Source organism: Maniola jurtina, chromosome 3 (genome assembly GCF_905333055.1).
Source record: "Maniola jurtina chromosome 3, ilManJurt1.1, whole genome shotgun sequence".
NCBI lineage: Eukaryota > Metazoa > Arthropoda > Insecta > Lepidoptera > Nymphalidae > Maniola > Maniola jurtina.
Genome location: NC_060031.1, coordinates 13,480,421 through 13,507,335, shown reverse-complemented (window position 1 = coordinate 13,507,335; position 26,915 = coordinate 13,480,421). Strand labels below are relative to the sequence as shown.

The 26,915-nt window shown below is 37.2% G+C and overlaps 2 long non-coding RNA genes across 2 annotated transcripts; one reads left to right on the top strand and one right to left on the bottom strand.

The window, feature by feature from the left end:
* Positions 1 to 286: 286 nt before the first annotated feature.
* On the bottom strand, positions 287 to 22,503 carry LOC123879790. Its single transcript, XR_006799075.1, has 3 exons — positions 22,418 to 22,503; positions 19,133 to 19,138; positions 287 to 305 (listed from the first exon to the last, which is right to left on the bottom strand). It is a non-coding gene; the product is annotated as an uncharacterized LOC123879790 (long non-coding RNA).
* On the top strand, positions 2,506 to 13,781 carry LOC123879784. The gene is made up of 3 exons (XR_006799074.1): positions 2,506 to 2,518; positions 11,653 to 11,659; positions 13,640 to 13,781. It is a non-coding gene; the product is annotated as an uncharacterized LOC123879784 (long non-coding RNA).
* Positions 22,504 to 26,915: the final 4,412 nt, after the last annotated feature.

The following is a 26,915-nucleotide window of genomic DNA, read 5'->3' as shown; positions in this document are numbered from 1 at the left end:
CTCTGCGCGGCTGAGGTTCCCGCATCGTAGTCGCTTTGTCGCGCAGGTTTGGATGATGCATTAGGCGCACCTTCTTTTTATTTTATCTGCTTGAACTCAGCTTATTTACTTTGACAAAATACGTTTAAAATTCATCATCATCAGGATCAACCCATCGCCGGCTCACTACTGAGCACAAGTCTCCTCTCAGAATGAGAAGCTACCACACTGGCCAAGCACGTATTGGCACACCTCACGCACCTTTGAGGGAGCATTATGGCCAACTCTCAAGCATGCAGGTTTCCTGACGGTGTTTTCCTTCACCACTTCGTTGTCTGTCTGTGTGTCATCTTTCAAGTGAATCAAAACTAATAAATTGGGTACTTCCCGTTTACGAAGAATCATGAAAGGCAGGTAGCAATATCTTATAGCCCAAGCACTCTACTCCTGTGGCCCAAGTAAAGAGAAAAATCCGACAACTGAATTGTCATTACATAAAAAAAACTTGTACGGAACTCTTCATGTGTGAGGCAGACTCGCACTTGACCGGTTTTTGAAAGTTATGTCAAATAAAAATTTGACATGCAATAACAAACAAAATTAAATACAAGCCACTTTATTCCTTATATCATCGGGTGAAAGTCGATTTCAATTTAATCGTAGGTATATCTTGAAAAGCGAACTATTATACGACTACGTAAAATGGGTACATTTTTAAAGCAACGACATGTTAGAAACAGATATTTCGTTTTGGTCATGTTAAACTATGTGAGTCATTCAGATAATTCTTGATTTAGTGATGTCGGTCAAAAATATTTCATGGAACGTATAATTAACATAACATTGATGTTACTTTTGAAGAGATATTAGCTGCCTTATTGGATTTATATTGGGTTTTAGAATGGCACAAATAAACGGTAATTTATGAATAAAAGTTTAAAAAGCGTGAAATAAAAATTAAATTAAAAATTTAAAAAACCCCCGACACATAAACCTCTAAAAAGTAAAAAAATAATAGGTAAGTATGTATGGGCCCTTTAAGAATAGTATAAATAGTAAAGTTTTTATCCAAGCGTTCGTTGCGTCGGGGGACCGCTAAAGACTATTCTTTCTACAACAGATGACATTCATAGTTTATGATAGGTAGCGGTCCCCTGGCGCAACGAGCGCTTGGATAAAAACTTTACTATTTATACTATTCTTAAAGGGCCCATACATACTTACCTATTATTTTTTTACTTTTTAGAGGTTTATGTGTCGGGGGTTTTTTAAATTTTTAATTTAATTTTTATTAAAAACTTCTTGATATTCCGAGATAAAAATAGCCAACCTATATCTGTCCGTCCACGGGATGCAAGCTATCTCTACACCAAATACCTTCATCGACGTGGTTTTAGGTTTAAAAAAAAAACCGTGGTAATTCTTTGATTTTTCAGGACAAAAATTAGCCTATGTCCATCTCAGAATGCGAGCTATCTCTGTAACTACCCAATTTCGTCAAAATCGGTTAAACAGATGGGATATGAAAACGAGAAAAATGGACAGAAGAAGACAGACATACATTCATATTGGTAGTAATATTTAGTACGGCTGTATGGTATGAGTAGGTACATGGTATAACAAAAGTCCCGTACGCGTAGAAATGTTTAATTAGTGCTTGTAGGAAAGTTTTTTTGCGTTTTCACTTTTCGACGTTCGTGGAGCGAATACTAATTTGTTGTATGAGCGTGATCGGTCATTATGTTTACCTACCCATATAAATATTATCCGTTTTTAAGGAGAAAATATTGAAAAAGTAAAGAAGTAATCTAGAATAATATAAGAGGCTGAGCCATGGTAGAGCTAATCAATCTCCCGCCTAAACCCAGAAGAAATATTAAGAAAGGAAAATGCTTTAATATAATTTCATAGTGATGTTAAAGTTGGCTCATTGTGCCAAGTAACATTACACGGTTCATTGTGGAGTCGGTAGTCTTTTGTTCACCCTAGAGTAATCTATAGACGGGGTAGTATAGACTACAGAGGAATACTAAGTTCGCAACATATCTTGAAGTGCGAATGTTAGCAGAACTTGCTTATCGGTTCCTTACTGCTGCGCCAAGTAAGCAACATGCAATTTGGGACAGTATTGTCATATTGTACTACTGTATTATATGTACATTTCAATTTATTCTCTGTACGCACTGCATCCGATCCAAATTCGAGAGTTCTTGAAACTCGATTCTCGTTTGTATGAGGAGTTTATACTAAATCTAAATTTCGAATTCCGGAGCCGAGAATATCTCCCATTTGGAGCATTATACGGACCGAATTAACAACAGTATTCTTGCAGGAAAGCTTCCGCACTGGGCCCGATTCTAATCCAAACAAGCAATATCCGTCAAAGCGAACACATTGTAAAATCGATATTATTTATGGATTCGACCCTAGTTTGCTAGATCTGAATTTCCTCGGATTCGGATCGGATGCAGTGCGTAATGAGCCTCACTAGCTAAACGGTAAATCTCCGTTTTAGACAATATATGCATGATTTTATATTGTGTAGGAAAAGACCTATTATCAATTTTTCCTTAGCTGATTTAAAGGTAAATAGTAGGGGAGCCCAAGAGGCTAAATAGGCATTTACTCAAGCGTCGTCTAGTTCAACGGTTGAACTAATCAGTTGAACTAGTGGGAACGACCCGTCGTGGGCACCTATTGGATTGTGCAGATTAGATGCTAAAAAGAAAAAAGATTACAATATGATGTATGCCCTTCCACTGGTGCGGAGAGCATAATATGTACAGGTTTCAAAAATGTAAAAAAAAACCAATCACAAAGAAATATTCGAGCGCTATACGCCCCACGTGTTTCTGATAACGGAAAAATAATAATCTGCTGGTTTTCATAGTGGGGATGGCCGTATGAAGAGGTAGAAGGAGGCGCTCCATCTGGCTGCATCATCACTTACAAGCAGGCCTAATTGCAGCCAAGCGCTAGCCAAAGCTTGAAAAAAAAGAGATGTTCAAAGGTAAAACACCAAAGTGGAGTACTTACGTCTGTTTCAAACGTTACATGACGATACACGTCTATATTTCAAGTTATAGACGGTCCCATCCTGTAGGATAGACTGATAGACGTCTGAATTCTGAACGTTTTATAAGAACCTCATCCGGTCCGCCGGGACAGCTTCCTTCGCTGCTATCTTTTGCCTCTTTTGCTTCACTATTGTAATAAATCGTCGAGATTAATTTTTTAGTCGTTCCTCTTATATCATCAGAACTTTTTACAGAATATTGACTATCTAACTAAAAATTATACTGGTAGGAAGGGGATATCTTCGAATCTATCTAAAAAAACCCCAGCGGTGATAGGCTAGTTAGTGGTAAAGAAAACGGGTTCCTATGTTACTATGCTACTACGTATTCATGGTAAACTGTTAATAAGGTTTAAAACCCATGGGAACTTTTCGGTTTCTCAGAATACAAATTATACTGTGTTCGGCTACAAGGTGTACTTATTCTGATCTGTTCAGCGGCAGAGCTGTGAAAATATAACAGACAGCTATATATATTTATTTATTTGTAGACATACTTATTTACAAGTCTAAAACATGAGTTCAAAAGAAAAGTTCATGAAACATAAAAAGTTTTCACTGAATTTCTTTCGTATCATGAATTAAACCATTCTCATTCCATTTCTACATCCACGAAAATGCTCTTTAAAAAGTAATTATGGATAATGCTTGAAGTTTTATTGCAAAGTCTACTTCTGAAATTGCTTGAAAACCGCTATGACCGTATTTACGAATAGAATAATTTATAAGAACTCAGTGAAATAAGTAAACGAAAACTTTATTTAGTACTAGAGGATGCCCGCGACGATTTAGGTTTTAAAAGGATTTAAAAATCCCGTGGGAACTCTTTGATTTTCCGGGATAAAATGTTGCCTATATCCGTTCCCGGGATATAAGCTAACCCTGTACCAAATTTTGTCAGAATCAGTTAAACTGTTGGGCCGCGAAAATGTAGCAGACAGACAGACAGGTCCCAAATCCCAAATTTCTCGAATGGCGATCTTGCAGAGGAAAGCGTAGTGTTGGAAGACCCCTCATACTAGGTGGACGGACGACATGAAACGAGTCGCAGGGAGAGTCTGCGGCGCAAGACCAAGGCGTATGTAAGTCCATGCAAGAGACCTATGTCCACGTCCACGTCTATCGGTTAAAGATGATGATAAGATGATGATGATGATAATGACGACCTTTTTTGGCTCTCTCACGAATCGAACCAAGGACTTCATCATCCGCGGCAGAATAATCTAGCCATCACACTATGGAGACAGTGACTTAACAATGCCACCAATTACGTGGCACCTCACACACGTCGATTAATTGTCAATTTCGCATGGCTGCACAATTTGAACCTTTGATCAATAAAATTGTGTCGAATCAGCTAATTGTTCTGAACGGGAACAATGCAGGAAATGCCATTATTTTAACACAAAGGATGTGAATGTTTATATTTTATAGAATTTCAAAATGGCGGGCAGATAACTGACCACCGAATACAACGCACAATTTTTTTAGAATTAACCAATAATAATAACTAATTAACCTGGTCTTCTCGCTGGCCCACTATTGAGCACAGGGCATTGGGTCTTCTCTCAGAATGAGAAGGGTTATAACCATAGTCCACCATAGCCACGCTTGCAAAATATGAATTGGCAGACTGCACACATTTAAAAACATTATGGAAGACTCTCAGACACGCAGTTTTCTTCACCGTTAAAGCAAATGATATTTAATTGTTCAAAACGCACGTAGATCCAAAAAGTTAGAGTTACGTGTGTCTGAAATAGAACCCTCGACCCTCCAAATACGATTCCAACGTTCTAACCACTATCACCGCTCGACACTATATAACTGTAGAAAGTGTAAAGTTGTACATTTAAATAATAATAAAATTTATACCTACCCTTTTGCAAAATAAAAGACAAACGTGTCGAGAAATAAACCACTATTGTATTAACCATTTATATCAGATATTGCAACAATTTCTCACCGACTCGACCGGGAACGAGGGGAATACAAACAATGAGATGAGCACGTTCAAACGTTAATATTTTACCACAATAGCATTATTCTTGCACCGATATAATTTTAATACGATTTAATGAATCCCACATCGCAATGAAACCACTTGCTTTTATTCATTTTGTGGGAACTACACATAATATGAGAAGCCAGATAACAATCAACAATGCCTTTAACCACTTTAACCACCTACATACAATTAAATTGAAAATGTGGCGCAAGTCAAAATCAAATCTTTTAATCAAATTATCAAATCAAATTACTATGGTACAATTTTTGATAGTCAGATGGTGATAATTAATTAAGTAGGTAAACTGCTTGCAAGTTTATACTAGACTAGCTGATGCCCGCGACTTCGTTCGCGTGGATGTAGGTTTTTTAAAATTCCCGTGGGAACTCTTTGATTTTCCGGGATAAAAAGTAGCCTATGTGCTAATCCAGGGTATAATCTATCTCCATTCTAAATTTCAGCCCAATCCGTCCAGTAGTTTTTGCGTGAAGGAGTAACAAACATACACACACACACACACACACACACACACACACACACACACACACACATACAAACTTTCTCCTTTATAATATTAGTGTGATATATTATTATAACAACAAAGAATTGTATAAGTATATAGGCAAATATTTAAGTAATTATTTTAAAAAGCGAACTATGATACATAGCGTAGTGCGCATGCTGTTCAATGAAAAGGAGTGGCAGGAGTACGGACAGAAGTTGTGGAGAAGTATGGACTAGCAAGACAAGTGTGTGAGTGGAAAGAGAAAAGAAAAAAGAAGAGTGAAAGTAGAATAATTCGATTCCCACGCGGTCTATTTGGAAATATATATTTTTTGAATTATCGTATGGCGGTGAAACGTTTTTTTTTTAAATTTTGATACAAGTTAGCTATTGACTGCGATCTCACCCGTTGGTAAGTGACGATGCAGTCTAAATAGAGGCGGAATAGTTGGAAGGGCTATGACAGTTTCATAAAAAAATCATACCCATGATTTGTTTTAGACGGATTTAGAACGCTAAATCGCTTGGCGGCACGGCTTTGCCGGTAGGGGTGGTAACTAGCCACGGCCGAAGCCTTCCACGAGATATTCGCTGACATTGATATGAACTTTGTCTATAATAATAATTTATTAAGATTACTCGAGGCTGAAAAGCCTGCCAACAATAATAAGGCGTGTAATCTCGCGGTTCAACCACAATGGAGCAACTTTAAGGATTTGCGCGGTGATTGATGAGACGAACTTCAAGCTCAAGTTTTCCGTTACATCAGTTTATTGCCCTTCTTATGTCTTGGCGGTCATTAAATCCATTTTAATGTGATGGAAAGGGAGTCATACAATCTTTGTTTTAAAATCAAATCAATCAGTCAAAATTCCAATCAGCCAATAACGAATGATTGTGATAATGGATGTTTGTTGATTTTTGATAAATTAATTATTATACAAAAAAGTCTTTTCTCCCCCTTTTTGGAAATTACCACCAGAATCGTGGGATTGTATGAAAATCTCAGTAGATAATTTACTTTTCATTTTCTTAATTTTCTAGTAAATTGCATCCGTGCTATGAGCGGGATGAAAATCTCATAACTTTTTCAGTTTGTGTCTACTCAATCACGGTCTTATGAGGTGAGGTTGGAGTAATGTAAAATTAAATACCTACCTACTTTCGCATTACCTACTCCGAGGCGACAAACGTGCAAAGCGTGAGGTTAACTGCTGTATATTAATCTGGCGGTAAGACAAATGAGCGTGTGGCCCGTTTCTACGTTTACTAATGGTTGTTATATGCGTCTCGACGCAGGGATTTACTAGTTTGAAAGTCACTAGTACATTATACAATTCGTTTTCTGATAGATGCTTCTTATCATCTGAATAGTTTTGAATCACTGAAATGGACATTGGACATAATAACAAGTACGGTCAATAACTCAAAATTTAAAAACCCCCCGACTCAAAAACCTCTATAAGAAAACTAGAAAAGAGCTGATAACTTTCAAACAGCTGAACCGATTTTCTTCGATTATAGCTAAGAACACTCTCGATCAAGTCACCTTTCAAACAAAAAAAACTAAATTAAAATCAGTTCATTAGTTTAGGAGCTACGATGCCACTGACAGATACACAGATTACATTAGATTAGATTACATTACATACGTTAGATTAGATTTACATTCCTACAGCTTCATGACCGGAAAATAAACACGCAGAGCCTCACTATTCGTGTCGATCTTGCCTTAAAAGCGGGCGTCTGTTAGAGTGTTCGATTTTTCCCGAAGTTAATTGTATAAACAGCAATTTTTATATTAGGACACTTGGTTATAATTTATTTTTGTTCAAAACATAATGGTACCTGTGTGATGCTAGATCGAGTACCTACGAAGAAATAAACGGCTTACCTAAGTCATTTATGGCTGGCAAATTCCTGTATTTTATTGAGATCTGAACGAACTCTCACCCTATAAAACTCTTCCGCTATGCTCTATTAAGCAATTTGTTTATGTTCCCTCAGCTTCATGGCCGGAAAGTAAACCCAGCCTCATTATTCATGCCACTCCCGCCTTGAGTGCGGACGTCTTTATGTTGTGGCAGCTTTAATGCATCGACGTTGCTTCGGGAAAAAGAACTTACATTTATTATTTTTTCCGAAGCTGATTAAACAAACAACAATGTTTGTATTGAAAACTTCTGATTAGGTATTCCAATGTATAGCTTTTATTTTTCTTTTAAACAAAATACCCTTACGATGCGAGCGATTAAGTCAATTATTATGGGTGGAAAATTCAGGTATTTTGTTGAGACTTCTGAGTAAAATTCTGTAATAAATTTACTCGCCCTATAAATATATTTATCAAATTATTCTCTACTAAGCAATGTGTTTATGTTTTTTCAGCTTCATGACCGGAAAGTAAACCCGGTACAGCCTCATTATTTATGCCACTCCCGGCTTGAGTGCGGACGTCTTTTCAACTGTGGGGACCTTACTGTATTGACGTTGCTTACCAGAGCTTTAAATATGACTAGTGACCTGCCCTGGCTTCGCACGGGAGAGGGACTATTCCGTGTTAAGTAGTTATGAGTTTAAGTTATGTATATTCAACTACAGAAGCTCTCAGAAAGAACAAATTTTTCAAACCGCACCCCTATGCAAAACTTTTCCATTTTGGTTCATTTGGTGCGGTCAATATGCGATTACTTAAAAATGCCAAGTTAAGGGCACGCATATTTTTTGCATCATATAAAAGACGCGATGCGGAAAATTGACCATTTCTAGCCGGCACCGATCTTTGAAATGATGAGAAAGCTCCACACCACAGTTAGTAAGAACATCAAGCTCTGAGGCTGGGCTGACATAATGAGAGCGGCTATTTGTCGGTTCGCCGCATCTTGGACGAGGATTCAGTTGGACACTTGCGGAAAAACTTTGTTACATTTTTTCGTAGGAAAAGCAAGTAGGCAGGTATACGACGACATCAACAAGCTTGCGGGAAAAACTAACTAACTAACTAACTAGCTAAGATCTAAGTGCTCTAATCTGGAAAGGATATGGTAATTCACTATACTATACAGTTATACACCGAATCGATTCCTAAGTGCGGTTATACTGGAATGCTCAATCGAACGCCTATCATGGCGATCAATCGGTTTACATTTTCCGAATCGGATAGAATAAGAGATAGATATATATACAAGGCAATGTTTGATTGAAATCGATATCCATTTTCAGTATAGGATAATCAAATCAAATCAAATCAAATCAAATTTCTTTATTGCGAATTTGGGTAAACAGTGGAGATGTTACAAAGATAAAAAGGTACAGCCAAATTCTGCTTATAAGCATGCAATATGTTACATTAAATTAAGATACATTTTGGTCACACAAAAAAAACATAAAGAACAAATAGATAGAAACAACAAATAGATAGATAGAACAAATAGTGTGCTGAAATATTAGCTGAAAAGCTGAAATGAAAGATTACATGGGGCGAGTGCACTCCGTCCGAAGCTTTGCCCACAAAGGCGAAGCGGGCAAAGTTAACCTAATTAACCAATTACTTCCCTATAGGATTGTTCAATGCCCTACTGAAAGGCTGCCTTTCGGTATTCCTTCCGGAACAAAGCCAAGTCGAAAGATACGGGTGGCGTTTAAACCGTACAAACGATTCCTCTGTTTTTCTCCCTGGTTAAAAATATATACTAGAAAAGAAAATACGTTTTTAATACAGTTGCTCAAAAAGTGGCGTATTGCAGGGACGTATAGCGTTCGGGATGTGGGCTATTACATACTCGTGCTTTTTCTTTACCTTTCCCGCACTCGTGCTTTTTCTTTCCCAACTGTCAAAATAATGTCTATTAAAAAGAAAAACAAACCATGAAGTTTTTACTAAAAAAAAATTTAGGATTCATGCAAATACGTATATTTCTAAAAAGAAGCTACTATTTTGTTTCAATATCAGATTTAATGATTTGATTGAATGAGTTTGGTTAGGTTTCATTTCATTTCATCTCATTAAATTTCATTTTCATTTCATATCAATTAAAAACTTCTACTGAAGACTTAGCTGTATGGCATAGTTCCCTTTGCCTACCAGAATGGGTGAAGAAAAAAAAAACTCTGCTTATATTCTACGGTTGGCGCCATTTTTCAGAAATTTTCTTTGCGAGTTTAGTTGTTGGTTGCACAAAATGAGTGATTTCGACCCTAGTTTTTTATATCTATTAACAATAAAGTTGTTTTAAATTAAATTAAGTTAGTTGAGTTTATTGTGTTTTTATTATTATATTAAATTGCTTCATTATTTCGCAACTGTATTAAAAATAGTCGTTCAGTACACGTGCGGAACCGTCATTGCAACTCGTTCCGACTGTCAACCCTCGCCTTCAGCTACGCCTCGGCTCGGGTAGACATTTGTCGGAACTCTTTGCAATGACAGCCTTTCCGCACTTGTAATGAAATATACTATTTTATCATTATCAACCAGATCAACCGATAGATGCCCACACAAATAAAGGAATAAATTCGAAAACCGTGAATGTATGGTTATATCATACAAAAAAATAAATCAAAATGTGTTCACGAAAAATTTAATTCACTACATCACATATAGATGGTGCAGGCCGCTATTAATTTGCAGGTTCTACATAAAGGTACTCGGTAGGAAAGGCATTCCGAACCAGTGGTAGATGCTCTTGACGATGCAAAAGTATTAGTAAAAGTCTAATTGAATAAAAATATTTTGAATTTGAATTTGAAAGGTGTTAGGTAGGTATATTTTGTACGATGGTATAGAACCCTTGTGTGCGAGTCCGACTCGCACTTGACCGGTTTTTTTAGGGTTCCGTACCTACCTCAAAAGGAAAAACGGATCAAAGTGATCCTATAAACGATCACTTTGCTTTCTGTCTGTCTGTCCGTCTGTCCGTCGTGTCTGTCAAGAAACCTATAGGGTACTTCCCGTTGACCTAGAATCATGAAATTTGGCAGGTAGGTAGGTCTTATAGCACGAGTACCGGAATAAATCTGAAAACTGCGAATTTGTGGTTACATCATTTAAAAAAAAATTAAAATGTGTTTCAATTTTCAAAATAAGATAACTATACCAAGTGGGGCATCATATGAAAGGGCTTTACCTGTACATTCTAAAACCGATTTTTATTTATTTTTATGTTTAATAGTTTTTGATTTATCGTGCACAATGTTGGAAATAATACCCGAGTACGGAACCCTCAGTGCGCGAGTCTGACTCACACTTGACCGGTTTTTTTCAAACTATGTCCCCTGCACGTTGCCACTGACTAACGTGGTATGCAGGCGATTATATCTATCGATCTGTAACCATACACATTAATAGGCGATCAAAGTGAGGGACTAGTCATCAAAGTAACCTATCATTAGTTGTGGTATTACATATTAGGAAGATCCCTGAAGTGAAATGACGCAATCAAAGTTTAATAATGGCCTGTTATATTATACGTCTAGAGGACGCTAGACGTGGTCTAATTGGACTTTATTAATAACTAGATGAGATACCCCCTTGGGCTTCACTTGGGTAGCCTTAGCAATTTTTCACGAGATAAGTAGGTAACACTTAGGGAGACACATTTTAAGTGAAAACTAAGTTGACTTATTACTAAGCCTCCACTATCCGTCCGTCCGTCTGTCTGTCAGCGCGCTGTATCTTGTGAACCGTAATAGATAGAAAGTTGAAATGTTCACAGAATGTGTATATCTATTGCTATTATAACACCAAATAATAGAAATTTCAAAATGAAAAAGGAGAGAAAAAATTCAAAGTGTTATTTCATGTGTGATGGTACGGAACCCTTCAGACTCGCACTTGACTGACTTTTATGAAGTTAACATTGACACCATTTATTTTCATTTCCTACCTCAAACGATCAATATATTATTTAATTATTATTATAAAAAAATATTGTTTTGGGCTCTACATATTATAAGTATCGTTAATTAATACTATTGATGGCAATGATTTCGATTAATTGAAATTTTCAAAATACTTTGGTATTTTTATTTAACGCACCTATTTCCTACATATAGTTACGTAGATGTATATGTATATAGTAAGTAGGTACTAGGTATAGATTTAATGAATCGCCCCGTTCCAGTTTCATTATAAGTTGAAAGGTATTAATTTTATTATTTAGACTTTATTCTGTAGGTAAAAAAAGACCTTGGAACAAAATAGAGACCTTGTTGTGAAAAATCCCTTCTATAAATACTAATTCTAGTTTAATGTTTTTACTGAATATTTCCTAAAGAAATCTTTGGCATCTGCAGCCAGTATGAATTGATGCCTATCCACACTAATCGAACCCACACTTGCGCTATGTAACCTACAAGTTTTTGCCATCCAAGCTGCTAAACCCATTAGACGCATAATGGCCGTGGCATAACCATTTCTCAATGTCGATTTCGGGTGCACGGAGGAATGGCATCGATTCATCATATTCAGTGTGAAGAGGCGATGAATTTGAGATTCAAATATTTTTATACTGGATTTTTAAAGAAGTTAAATCCACCTTTAACTATAGAAGAAGTACCTACTTATTATTATATCAACTATACTCTTATTTAGTTGGTACATACTTAGTTACTACCGCAAAATAGTCCGTGTATATAATATTAACGTAATCTGTAAAGCGTACCTATTGCTGGTTTTATTTTCTCTATATTTCACGTAAATATGCATTAATTTTCTAGCAAAGTGAACAAAAATACTATAATTAATGTTAAAACTTGTATACGATATGAGTTCCCAGGTGTGCGAAACCATAAAAATGAAAAAGAGGCAGCTTTTTGTGTAAGTACAATGAAAGTACACAGAATCCAAAATAGGTATAGAAATGGTAAAGAAGCGTGAGCTTGTTACTACGCAATGACACATCTGTGTAATCGTGGGTGAAGAAAAACTTCTTTGACTTTGTAGGAGGTATTGCAATTAAATCTATAGGTTACTCAATATAATAATATCCACTGTAATTGGACGATTTCTATTATACTAAACGTATTTTAAAAATTTTAATCGGAAGCATTATTATTAGTATTTTTTAGTTTTGCCGGTTAACTACTGAACAGATTTGAAGTTTGAACGCAAATTGCGATCGTCTATACCAAAATCTTTCCAAAAATTTTTATTGGAATGGTTTTTTGTTTGATGTTTTTATCTCTAGTAGGTAATATTTTCCCTTTTGAAGTTAAAAACAACATGTTGTTCACATAATAAAACGTCCGGATAAATTGAATTCTCTCGACAACAAACTCAATAGAGAGTCGCTTGAACCGTACTTGTTTGGTAGTTGTACATTTACTACTCTTGTCATGCCCCGGCAACATGGCTGCTTCCTTGTTTTGAATCCCTGGAGGTATTGTAGATATACATTTTATTTATTTAATCAGATACAAGTTAGCCCTTGACTGTAATCTCACCTGGTGGTAAGTGATGATGCAGTCTAAGGTGGAAGCGGGCTAACCTAGAACGGGTATGGCAGTTTTCATTAAACCCATACTACTTTTGGTTTCTACACAGCATCATACGGGAACGCTTATTCGCTTGGCGGTTCTATACTTACTATAATAATAATATCACAACTTAATATTATAAATATGAAAGAAAAATGTTTAATGGTTTGTCCTTCAATCACGTCGCTATACGGAGCAACGGTTTGATGTGATTTTTGCATGGGTATACTCAGTTAAAGACTTGAGTACTCTTTGGAAAATCAAAGAGTTTCCATATATTTCACTCCAACTGATTTACAAAACCCAGTAAATTTAATGGTAAAAAAAATATAAAAATATTCATGGCACAAGGGTTTGCTACTTGCTACTATACCTACTTAGAGATAGAAATAGTAAAACTATCAAGCCTTGTAGTATAGTTAATTTCCTCATTCACAAGGCGTCATTAACTCATTATTCACAGCCTTAAGGGTTGTAGGGTCATTTGGAGGGTCACACTATCTAAATCATGGTTGGGTGCTTGGCATGCGTGAATTAGGGCCTCATTGACCTACCCCGGCACAGAGTAAGGATAGTACCTATGTTATTACCTACAGAGGTTCGACGAAGCCATCTAAACAGCAAGCGTGCGGTAAGGGAGCGACCCAAGATGACCCCAGTAATTCCGGGACCTATAATAAGTATGGCAGAGACGTCATGGTCGTCATTTACCACGAGATCAAAGACGTCAGGCTACTGTGTCTCTTTTTATACTGTGACGGCGGCGTGCTTATCTATACTAATAAATAAAATTGGAATGTCTGTCTGTAATTTCGAAATAACTACCACATATTAAGCTCATTTAAGGCTATTTGAACGATACCATAACTGAATCACACGTTTTTAAAAATTTTGTCTGTCTGTCTGTCCGTCTGTCTGTTTGAACGGGCTAATCTTCGGAACGGCTGAACCGATTTTGACGGGATTTTCATTAAAATAATAAAGGTTCTAGCGTGGTGCTTTTAAATTTCATCAATTTAAGACTTATTATGTCGAAAAAAAATCCGTACGTAAGTATAGATTAGTGTCATAAACGCTCCTGCAACGCGAGGTGATGCGCAGGTGTGACCGTAACTTGAACATTTTTATTAGCTTAGCAAGCAATGTCGTGGATGACAAGCCTTTCTACGTAAGAATAAAGTTATAAATGTTCGCAATTTATTAAGTGAGGACAAAATTATAGTAGGGGCTAGGTAGGTACGTTTCGCGACTCTTAATAAAATTGATCTTGTTAAAACTTGATACTCAAGCAAAAGTTTCTCACAAAAATTTCTTAGAATTACTTAAATAGATTAAATTCTAAAGTATCACTTAGTAGGTATAGATTATGATATAAGGACTAGGATCGTGCAAACTTTCTCTCTCTCAGCATCGTATTTAAAATATTTTTATTCAATAAAACTTTTACAAGTGCTTTTGAATTGTCAAAATAATCTACCATTGGTTCGGAATGCCGTTCCTACCGAGAAGAAAGAAAAAAGAAGTTCCAAGAAACTCGGCGGTTGCTCTTTTCAAGTGTTCAATTTACAATAATATGCCTCATTACTGAGAGTTATGGCCCCTTTTAATTATTTAAATATAATGGTAGGAGTTTTCCTGCATGGTTACGACATTTCTTATACGACTCGACTAAGTGAACTAAAATTTCGATCAGATCTTAGTAATAATAAAATAATAGTCTTAGTAATAATAAAGTAATATTCACAGACTCACACAAGCGCAACGATTTTCATAATATATTTGTTTGATCAAAAAGGGAAACTATTAAGTAATCCCGTAACTATTCCATTGGATTTTTGGTGCGGTAGGTGATGTGTTTAAATCCATTAACAGCTTATCATCATTCCATTACCACACCATTACTGCCCTGTGTGTAAATCGAAGTTGTGTTATTTGTTGGTTTAACTTACACACACACACAGCAATGGCCGACTTGATTTTTTGCATGGATATTGGATATACTTACTTAGTTGTAAATTTGTTGAATGACATAGGGTACTTTTTATTCCGGCAAGTTCAATAGTTCCCACGTGACTTTTAGAAACCTAGATCAAACCGGAGTCCTGGGCATTATCTAGGCTACGCGGCAACCGGTTCATGCTCTTATACCATTTCTATACGTACTTATTTTGAATTCTGTGTAATACTTAGGCACTAACCATTATTTTTGCTGTAAACCAGTGTGGCTACATTATAATCAAACCCCTCGTAATAATATAAAATTTGCACGGTTCACTGATTCAGAAACAATATAATCATCGATGCGTATTTATTAAATGTTAAATTGCGGTTATTTTATGTTATATTTTAAAATACCTATTAGTAAATTAATATCAAAACGTTATACCTAGATTTTATCTGGAATTAACTATTGGATGCGTCCGTAAGCCGTGACTAACAGTCGCAACTGAGTATGCATACTGCACAGTCGTTTGGGACTTGGCATGCGAGATATCCCTCGGACGTCCTAGCGCTCAAGGTTACGTCCGATATTTTGCACAGTTCTATGTACTATGTATTATCCAGATATCACACTAATATTATAAAGGAGAAAGTTTGTATGTGTGTGTGTGTGTATGTTTGTTACTCCTTCACGCAAAAACTGCTGGTCGGATTGGGCTGAAGTTTAGAATGGAGATAGATTATACCCTGGATTACATAGGAACTCTTTGATTTTCCGAGATAAAAATCTCGGAAAATCAAAGAGTTCCCACGGGAATTTTAAAAAACCTACATCCACGCGAACGAAGTCGTGGGCATCAGCTAGTCTAAGATAAGTCGTGGCCTTCAGCCGCGTCCGTCAGCCGCGTCCGATACGTTTTCGCCTCAGAGCTTATTTAGCACGAAACTTGAAACTGTCTCGATATTATCTAAGTATTCTGGACTTAGAGCCAGCGCGTGCCAGACCTTCGTTAGGAATTTTATAAAAGCTGAAAGTATTTCTGCGTATCATCTCCAACACAGAGAGGAACGATCAGCGACTAGGTACGAAGTCTGGATCATGGTGGCTTTGGGAGATAACAGGTAATAAAAATGTAAATAGTATTAGAAATCACGTCATGCATTGCCATACATTTAGCCCCTACCCCCCTTAAAGTTTGATTCTTTCATAGTCGCTGATCGTTCCTTCCTGTGTTGAGGACAACACGTAGATACACTTTCAGCTTTTATAAAATAAAGAACTTCTGGCACGCGCTGGCTCTCTCTTTCTCTTCTCTCTCTGGTCTTCAAGAAAAATTAGGCATCCAGAGAACAAGAAAGTAGGACATTATTTTCTAAAGTAAATAGGTACATTTTATATTCTGTAGACTAGATAAACGTCCCACGTAATTACTTCTTTAGCGCTAGTAAAATAATCGTCAGTATTATCGTTAGGACTAAGCGAAGTGAACTGTAAAAGCCTTCGCGACAGTAGGTAATTGCCTGAAAATACACTTCTAAATTATTCTCCTCTATTAAGTAAAGCTCTGCTGTTTGAATTACATTGTAAGTAAGTAGGTAGGTACATTTAGTACTAAGTACATAACCTAAAATGTAACAAGTGTTTTTTGATTGAAATTGATGTTTTTAGGACCTCACAAGAAAGCTTAGAGTCACTCGGTGGGCAATGGAAATAGGCTCTAGGGTTGGAGTTTCTCTATGTGGTCAAATCAGAAATGAGGAGATCAGTATAAAGTACCTAAGTAACTCGCATAGCTAAACGGGTTGCGAAGCTCAAGTAGGAATGAGCATTAGTACTAAAAACGATAGGCGTCGGGGTCCCAAGCATAGTCGCAAGGTACTAGAATGGCGACCTCGTACCTAAAAGTGCAGTTTTCTAAGATCCACTCAGTGGACACACAACATGCAACGAGTCGCGTATGAAAATGTCTAAAAGAGACCTATGCCCAGCATTAGTTTTCTGAACCAAGCTACGACGTCGTTCTTACGATGGGTTGTCTTACCATTATGCTATACCCAGGGGTTCCGTACCGGATGGGTGCCAACCTGTGGTGCCAACGGAACCCTATAGTAATAGGGTTCCGTTAGTAAAGCCTCTGCTGTCCGTGCGTCCGTCCGTCTCTCAGTGGGCTGTAGGTACAGAGTTGAAATCTTCACAGAATGTTTATTTCTATTGCCGCTTTAACAACAAATAATAAAAATTTGAAAATGACCGGCATGAAAATTGAAAATAAAATAAAAAGTGTCATTTCTGGTATACCTAATTGTATGGAACCCTGCGTGTGGGAGTCCGATTCACGCTTGACCGATTTTCTGTAAATCAGGGCTTTTTATTAGGAACTATTCAAACCGCCCAACTGTGTTAGCGAGTTCATCAACTAAGTTTAACACTGCATGGTGGGTCAATGATTTCGCTACTAATCATACAATTTGTATTGAAAAAAAAACATTATCAATTGTCAAGTGCGTTCTCTAGAAAGAAAGCTATACGCGGAGGGTCTTTAATATTAACCCGCAACAATATCAATTATAAAGAACGGAAAGACATTGTTAATCTTTCATTGGAACGCACTATTGAGCTGTCCTGTGTTGAGCTGGAGCGCTATATTGTCGTCTGCGTGTACCGACCCCCCTCAGGTGACTTTGTTCTGTTTGAGGACGTTATGGAAGAGGCCTTGAGGCGGATATGTAGGTCATCAAAAAAGATATTAGTTTGTGGAGACTTCAATATTGATATTTTGCTTCACACTTCTTTTACTGACAGATTACTCAATTTATTTAAAAGCTTTAATTTACAGAAAATTTTCAATGAACCAACACGGATAACTGCAAATTCAGCCACTTGTATAGATAACATTTTCTGTGACTGTAAGATTGTCGCAAAATCGATCATGACGAATCTAAGATCCGATCACTGTGGACAAATGATATCTGTTCCCAGTGATAATCAAGACATAACAAAGTTAATAAAGTATAGGCCAGTAACCACTAAAAAGGTAGAGCAGTTCAAACTAAAGGTTTTAACTGCTTTACCTAAACTTGACTTTACTCAGGGTGGTCCGGATGAACACTATAATGCTTTTTTTGATCTCATAAACTCTCAATTTAATTCTACCTTTAAAATTGTAGAAAAAAAACTGTTTAAAAATCTTAAATTTAGTGACTGGGCTACTGTTGGCATCTATAAAAGTAGAAATAAGTTGTTCGACTTGTATGCAGAAAAACAATATAACTACACTCCCACATTTGTTGAATATGTAAAAAATTATTCAAAATTATTCAAAAAGGTTTGCATACAAGCAAAGTCACTCTGCATAAAGCAAAAAATTATTAATTCTGATAATAAAATTAAAGCAGCTTGGGATATCATCACGGATGAAACTGGGAAACAAAAAGTGCATAACAATAAATTGGAGCTAAAAATTAATAACCGTATTATTGACTCCAATATTGAAATTGCAAATACATTTGAGAATTTTTTCCAGAACATTCCAGTCATCACTACTAGTTCCCTTAGCTCTTCACCAACAGAAGCCTATGATCTTCTCAGGGCCAATGTCACTGAATGCGGTGTGTTGTTTAGGTTTGAATACGTTACTCCATATGACATTGTTAAAGTGTTCAAATCTTTACAAAGCAAAAAAACCGGAGATCTGTGGGGAATATCAGTAAAAATAATTAACAATATTATTGATATTATTGCGCCATATCTAGCCTTAATTTTTAATGAGTCTGTGGATACAGGCGCTTTTCCAGATCTCATGAAATGTAGTAAATTGATACCACTTTTTAAATCGGGTAGCAAAAATGACCCAAACAATTACAGGCCAATTTCAATTTTGCCAACACTGAGCAAGATATTTGAGAAAATCATGCTCAACCAACTGCTTCAGCATTTCAATTTTAATAAGCTACTCCATTCTGAACAGTATGGCTTCACTAAAGGTCGATCAACAACCGACGCGGCCGCAATGCTGTTAAAGCATATATTCAATGCGTGGGAGGGGTCACAGAATGCCATTGGTATTTTCTGTGATTTATCCAAGGCATTTGATTGCGTTGAGCACGAGACTCTTTTAGTTAAATTGAGCCACTATGGAATCAAAGACACTGCGCTTGGTCTCATTGCGTCCTATCTTAGTGATCGTATTCAAACAGTATGTGTGAATGATGTGAAGTCATCCGGATCAGCCTCACTAATGGGTGTTCCTCAAGGCTCTATTCTAGGTCCTTTCATGTTCTTAGTATACATAAACGATTTACCATATGTAGTCCAAAATATTTGCGATATCGTACTATTTGCTGACGATACGTCTTTGATTTTTAAAGTCGATAGAAATAAGGACAATTTTGACGATATAAATGGTGCCATATCTCAGGTAACTCACTGGTTTACTGTAAATAATCTACTTTTAAATGCAAAAAAAACTAAGTGTATTGAATTCGCACTGCCCAATACCAAGAACACAAGTAACATTAATTTAAGGATAAATAATGATATTTTGAAAATAGAAGAGACTACTACATTTTTGGGGATAACCTTAGATGCGAAGCTGCAATGGGGCACCCATATATCAACTCTTGCTGGCAAACTAAGCTCTGCTGCTTACGCGGTTAGAAAGATTCGACAATTAACTGACGTGGAGACCGCAAAGATAGTATATTTTGCTTATTTTCATAGTATTATGTCTTATGGAATCTTAATATGGGGTAGAGCGGCAGATATTGGGAGAATTTTTGTATTACAAAAAAGGGCAATACGCGCAATTTATAACTTAAAACCACGCGATTCACTTCGAGAAAAATTTAAGGAAATAGGTATCCTTACCGTAGCCTCTCAATATATTTACAACAACATAATTTTTGTAAGACAAAATATTCTTAGTTACAAGAAGGTTGGCGATCTACACAACAGGCTGACTAGACACCGTAACAGGCTTGCGACTCCTACGCTCCGTCTCAGGAAGGTCCAAAAGTCATTTGTGGGAATGGGTATAATCTTCTATAACAAAATTCCTCAGTCAATTTTGGACTTGCCTTTACACAGGTTCAAAAAATCTATTAAAAATATGCTCTTGAGAAAAGCATATTATACTATCGAAGATTATGTAAATGATAAAAAAGCGTGGATTTGAACTTCGATTCGCTCCAGCAATGCGCAGGACTTCAATTGCTTTTATACATGGCATAATATTGTATATCAAATCTTTGAAAAGAGCAACCGCCGAGTTTCTTGCTGGTTCTTCTCGGTAGGAAAGGCATTCCGAACCAGTGGTAGATGCTTTTGACGATTCGAAAGAACTTGTAAAAGTCTAATTGAATAAAAACATTTTGAATTTGAATTTGAAAGCACAAACAGTATAATAGTGGTTTGTAAATTAACGTCATGTTTGTACATTCCCGATAATTGCTGCGCGGTAATTCATTGTACTTATGGATGTGCAAAATTGACCGGAGCGTAATAATAATAATTTGCACTCGAACATAGGTACTAAATTTTGACTTTGATTGAGAGTAGCTAAGTATAGCTATTAAATTTTGACTTTGATTGAGAGTAGCTAAGTATAGCTATAATTTTGACATGAAATCAAATTAAATTGTATTTATTTATTTTCGTATACATTTACTGCAGAAGCAAACAGAAGCAGCTGCTTTTTTGTGTAAGCAGATTCTATTGAGTCTTGCTGGCAAGAAACTCAGCAGATAATCTTGTTAAAAAGCGAAAATTTGTATAAGAAATCACGAATATAAAAAAAATCGCACTAAATACAATAAAATCGAATATAAAGGTCTGCGTTATATATAAAGTAAAAAAAAAAATAAGTTGAGCTATTTGAGCATAACTCAGTTTCTTCTTTTCCTTCTTACCTCTTCTTTCTTTTCAGTTTCTTCTTTACCTTTTGGGAGTGCACTGAATTCCAGACATAAGAAGAATTTAATCCAGTAAGTAAATTCAGTTTTAAAAAAGAAAAGAAAGAAATAAAATAGAAAAAAAGAAAATTATATAAACGCTATGTTCAAATATCATAAAGTTTGTAAACGATGTTAAGTAAATCGGTCCTTGGAGATTTGCCTTCCGTAGATATCCGAATGTCTACCACATAGAGTATTGTAATGACGGGTTACTTCCACGATACAGGGATAGAGTAATGACGATAGAAAATAAGTACTTATTTGAAAAAAAAAAAAAAAAAAAACAGTTTTCCATTAAAACACCCCTTCATTTCCTGATTCCTTTTCCTGATTGACTGAAGTTGTACAACTTTTGTTTTTACATCGACTCATTAAAAGATATATTATACTACTTCTGTAACCACTAAAACAAAAAACTGTTAAAAAAGAGCAGGTACATAGCTTGGATAATTATAAATCCCTTTTTTTAAAAAAAAAACGTTTCAAGAGAACTCCGTCTATTGCTATAGTGCTCTGTACAACAGACAATACGATTCGGATACGTTTTATTTACATTTAAATGGATTTTCTTCCTTTCCGGAATATCAGGTAATGCTTCAGCATTTGTTTTGATAATTTTCTCGAAAATACCAAAAAATAAGCGAAGTGTAGCTGAAATAGCCTACTTATAGTTAGTCGGAGGATCCGGGGTTCGATCCCAGGCACGCTACTCTAACTTTTTAAAATTATGTGTGATTCAATTTAATCAATTAAATACCACTTGCTTTAACCACTATAACGGTGAAGGAAAACATCGCGAGGAGACCTGCATGCTTGAGAGTTCTCAAAAAATGTGTGAAGTCTGCCAAGCGACACTTGGCCAGCGTAGCCTTAACCCTTCTTATTCTGAGAGGAGACCCGTGCTCAGTAGTGGGATGGCGATGGGTTGATCATGATGATGACGATGATAATTAAGATGTAAAGTTTGGTAGGTATAAAAAAAGATGTAGCGCCTGGGCTTCACAAGCAGTCCTTTGGGACCGTCACTAGCATGAAGCACGACTTTACGGATAAAGTGGCAACAGACGACCATCTACCACCAGAGTCCAGACCAGACCAGCCCTAACCGGGAATCGAATCCGGAACCTTCCGTTTATAAGACCTCACGCTCACCACTACGCCAGGGAGGTTAGGTCACGTCAAGTTAGATTAGTTATGAAGATTCTTGTAGACATTGATCGTGACAAATACCTACTTACCTACAGTATCATCATCATCATCACGATCAACCCATTGCTAGCTCACTACGGAGCACGGGACGCCTCTCAGCATGAGAATAGTTTGGCCATTGCCCACCACGCTGGCCAAGTGCGGATTGGCAGACTTCACACGCCTTTGAAAACGTATAGAACTCTCAGGCATGCAGGAGGAGGAGGTTCGTCACGATGTTTTTATTCACTGTTAAAGAGAGTGATAGGTATTTAATTTCTTAAAATGCACACAAAAGTTAGAGGTGCGTGTCCGGGAACGAACCAACGACCTCCCATTAGGAGGCAGACGTCCTAACCAGTAGGCTGTCACAGCTATACCTATTTTGGATATCAATCTCTTTCCAGCATCAAGCCGCGACAGTGACGGATGTTACTGTATCAAATATCAGCTTCTGATTAATAACGTAATTAATTTGAACGCTTTGAAGGCGTTTATTGTTTCCATTGTAGAGTTATGAACGCTTACAATGCTATAAGTAGACTGTGGTGCCTGGATTTCGGATTATCCATTTATCAAAGGGCATTCAACTATGTTCGGCTGGCAACGGGTAGGTAGGGGCACACTGGGCTGAAGATTCAAATACAAGAGTAACTGATACTACCTATCAAAAATCAAAATGAGAAGACGACGTGATGATAATGATGATGACGATAAATAAAATTTGAGTGCATTTAGAAATCTATTTCCAAAGTTACGCACGGTGCCAATATTTACCTAAGTAGGTAGGACCCGGATTTTGAGAAGGAATCCTGACCTCCAAGAGAATCTGTGGATGATAGACACGGTCCGTCGCTCACAGTATGGTCCTAAGGTAGTTCGCGTGCTGTGGTTCCTGCATGTTAACTATGTTTGGGGGTACGTAGTGTCCCAGTGGAGGGTATGCTTAGGTGGACACCCGCTGGCAAAGTATTGAGGAGTTGCCAATCCCTTGTGCTCCATCGTCAGCTGTGAGATGGAACTCGTGAGGTCTGCCGGTGGTATCCACGATGGATATTCCTCACGAAAAAAAGGCGATCGAGTCTGCTAGGTAGGTCAAAAAAATGAAGCTTTTAAGTCGGAGATACTAAGGTAACTAACATAAGTTCATTTTCCCAACTGGGTTGCATTCAATTAAGTTCAGAAATAGAAGCCTTTAGTTTACAAGTGTAAATTAAAAATTTATAACACCCCCGACAAGTGAAGATTATAGTAATTAGGTAATTAGAAAAAGCTGATAACTTTCAAACGGCTGAACCGATTTTTTTGGATTATAGCTAAGAACACTCTCGATCAAGCCACCTTTCAAACAAAAAAAACTAAATTAAAATCGGTTCATTAGTTTAGGAGCTACGATGCCACAGACAGATACACAGATACACAGATACACCGATACACAGATACACACGTCAAACTTATAACACCCCTTTTTTTTGGTCGGGGGTTAAAAAGAGTACACAGTAATGCGCTAGAGCGATCATCAAAAAATACAAAGCAAAATTCTTTGCTTTCAAAAATTTCACCTGATAAAAAAGCAGGAGTACGCGTGACATCTAACTGACGTTCGCGTAGGTATATTGTACATGCAAACAAAAATGCCTGTGGGTAGATTTTGCAAAATAAAGAGCCTAGGGGGTGTGATGTATTGTATGATGTATCCCTTAACCGACTAGTGACATCCGTCTAGAGACTTCCGACCAGTGACATGCGACTGTATATGCGATTCACGATAACGCATCTGTTTTTATTCGGTGAATTGTTCGAGCACTGACTAAACAAGTGTAAATTAAAAATTTATAACACCCCCGACGATCCAAAGTATTTGAGTTTTCCAAAACATCATTTTCAAATAAATAATTATGTATTTAGGCAACGTCCATCTTGACAGCTTGACATTTGTCTATTGACATAATATTAAGAACCCAACGGTTATCTAACCTTCTTTTCTACAAGAAAACTAGAAAAGAGCTGATAACTCTTAAACGGCTGAACCAATTTTTTTGGATTATAGCTAAGAACACTCTCGATCAAGCCACCTTTCAAACAAAAAAAACTAAATTAAAATCGGTTCATTCGTTTAGGCGCTACGATGCCACAGACAGATACACAGATACACAGATACACACGTCAAACTTATAACACCCCTCTTTTTGGGTCGGGGGTTAAAAATGATAAAAGCGAAAGTTTTTTTACAGGACTGCTCTAAAAAGGGGGTAGGTAATGTTTTCAGGGTTCATGTGAATATGTACTTATTATATGTATGTTATATCTATGTTTTGCTCAATAAACGAATTTACTTATTAATGCGAGTTTCTTTGTTCCATCATAACTTTTAAATGCCTGAAAAGATGTAGATGTATGGGGTATCGTTAGAATACTAACATCGTCCTGAGCTGACACTGGCTAGATACAAAATATTTGAAAAAAAAAAAAACAATATGGCAGAGCATTTGCGTTTTTTTAAAAATAATAATACAGACAATATATACTTTCGCATTTTAGCTTTAGAGCTTTTCGTGGCACATTTGATAGCGTTAAATAGCTTGCATCTCGGGGAAGGACATAGGCTACTTTTGGTCCCAAAAATCGAAGAGATCTCATCACAGGATTTTCAAAAATCTAAATCCACGCAGACGTAGTCGCGGGCAACGTCCAGTCTAGATTTATATAAAACTAGCCTAATTCCAGTAAAATTCCAGCCAAATCCATCCAGTAGTTTTTGCGTGAAAGGGTACTCTCTCTTTCTCTCTCTCACCCACAAACAGACACATAACACCCACACACACAGACACACACATATACACATAAACTGTAATTACGCCTAATTTATTCCTTGGTAAAAGTAAGCGCGCCCGCACTGAGTTTCTTATAAAAATACAGCCTAAAAACAACTATTTGTAACCAAGTTGTATTCACATTCTCGCTTGCTCTCAATCAACACACGCCTAGGCTTTTAGAGCGTTTACTTTTCTGTGTTCTAAATCACTTGACGCCTTGCACTTGAGTTTTTTTTGTTTGAAAGGTGGCTTGATCAAGAGTGTTCTTAGCTATAATCCAAGAAAATCGGTTCTGCCGTTTGAAAGTTATCAGCTCTTTTCTAGTTATTAACCTTCACCTGTCGGGGGTGTTATAACTTTTTAATTTACACTTGTTGTATGTGTACTGCCAAAGATATGTACGTCGGATCTTACCCCGAGATTTATAGAGCGTACTTAGACTTTACGAGAGCTTTTAGTCGAGACGGTTTTATGTCAGCAGTATAGCTGTCTCGTTTTAATAGTATCTTAAGTCTTAGCAAAGTCAAAGTGTGGTCTATAGATTTCAACCTTAGCGTGAGAGCCACAAACAGCGATATAAGATGTTCATGGGGCGCTTCATAGTAATGTTCCAACAAACTTCGGTGTCTGCACTCATCGCAATCCACGCTCATGCAGACCATTTCTATACAAGCATGACAAACATACATTTTTAGGAAGCTAGAACAGACTATAGGTACCTACTTACTTATCGTCGCTGCGTATGCAAAATCCGCTAAGTATTTTTTTAGGATTTTCATGTCATTTTAATTGGTTTTAAAAGGCGTGTGTACATCTAGAAACCCGTTCATAGAGATAATCTTTTTAGCCATGAGATTTTGATCTAAAAAAAAGTTTGAAAGAGTCTCCTGAAGACTTGTGATTTTCCACATAGCGGAATTTTCATGCGCAGCGACGTTATGTAAATAATAATAATAATTTATTATCGCCGCGCTACTATAATTTTTGCAAACGGACTGGGTGTAAAGCGGATTACTATAACACTAGCTTCTCCTTTCAGCAAAGGTTGCCTGGTAGAGATTGCTCTAAGCAATAAGGCCGCCTTTGCACACAATTGTTTTTTTTTCTGACTTCTATCTATCTACTATTTACAGGAGTGCGGATACCGATGCTCGTTGGATTAGTTTGTTAATATGAAACACCCTGTCTAGGGTAACATTTGTATATCACTGGTCACAAACTCGTTCAATGGCGGCAGTCAGGCGTGCAGATCATTCGTGATGGATAGTGGTTTTCCGGCCAATAGATTTATTTGAGGCCGTTGTGTAAAAAGGTTTACTCCAAATAACATACGTCCCACGTCTACTCTCGGGTAAGTAATGTTTTACACGTGGATACCACATGAATAAATTGGATTTATGTAAAGGTGATGCAGGAAGCTTGGAGATGTCGTCTCCTAATATTCCTCGGTGCTTGAAGACCACTCTGAAGAACAGTGCCAGCGATGTCAGGGATCCAAGACATGGCAGCTAGCTACTTATGGGCCTCATAAGAAAGCTCAGTCACTCAGCGGGCGATGGAGAGAGCTATGCTTGGGCTTTTTCTATGCGATTAAATCAGAACTTGAGTAACCGAGAAGTTCGCTGAAATAGCAATGGGCAGGGGACATAATTTGAAAACATGATAGATGTTGGGGTCTCAATGTGCTAGAATTCGCATCAGAAAGCGTAGCTTCGGAAGACTCCCGCACTAGGTGGATAGGCAACATTAAACGAGTCGCAGGGAGCCGCTGGATTCAGGCGGCGGGCAGCAAGACCGTGGCGTGTGGAAGTCCGCCTAAAAGTGACCTGTGTCCATCAGTGGACGTCTATGGGTTGATAGACAACTAGGGCCAGGATAGCACAGGCGCTGTGCGAGTGTGCGAGGCGTCCCCCCTTCACGACTCATACCTCGATTGCCATGACGACCTGTCGCGAACTATACTTACCTACCTATC